The sequence below is a fragment of the Belonocnema kinseyi genome, chromosome 6, assembly GCF_010883055.1.
Source record: "Belonocnema kinseyi isolate 2016_QV_RU_SX_M_011 chromosome 6, B_treatae_v1, whole genome shotgun sequence".
In the NCBI taxonomy this organism is placed as follows: Eukaryota; Metazoa; Arthropoda; class Insecta; order Hymenoptera; family Cynipidae; genus Belonocnema; species Belonocnema kinseyi.
The window spans coordinates 119,377,590-119,378,366 of record NC_046662.1 but is presented as its reverse complement, the minus strand read 5'-3'; positions in this window follow the sequence as shown (position 1 = coordinate 119,378,366).

Here is a 777-nt window from a genome sequence, read left to right as displayed (position 1 = left end):
ATATTTTTTTAATGTGGCTTACTATGTGTCAGTACACTAAAATCAGATGTAATACACCAATATTGTGCAATAGTTTGTAGAACATTCAGCGGCGAATGAAATAATTTATATTAAATGCTTATTGCAATGGTTTCATATTAAATTTGAAAATGGTTTATAATTTCGTTTGATTGACTCGTGGCCCCTTTGATGCGCGCCTACATCATGTGACGGAGGTGTCATATTTCATATATTAATAAACAATTCCTGATAAGCGAAATTCCATTCAGATGAACTGATCATAACTGCAATACAAATTTTCCGTGAAATCAAATGTTCCATATAAAATGATATTAGAACATTGGAAATATATAAATACAAACTGTTTATCGATGCCAGCAGATTATGCCACTCCTTAAAAAAAGATCAATAAAATAAAGAATTGTATTTTTACTTGAAATAGCTTTAGAACTTATAACATGCATATTCCTTTTTCTTAAATTGATTAAACTTTTGTTTCTATAAATTAAGATTTCTATAAATTAAATAAATTTTGATTAATTTATAAATGGAATATTTACTATCTAAAAAATTATAACCTAAAAGTTAGGTTATAATTCATATTTCATTTCTGATCGTCTATAATTAATATTTTTTACATATTTTGAACCAAATATTTTGCTACTAGGCAGTTTAATAAGTTCCTGAAAATTCTAAGAGATGGCATTAGTATTCACTAATGTGAACCATTTTCGTCGAGCTTGATCCTTCAAATGACGCCTGTCAAAACTTCAGCCA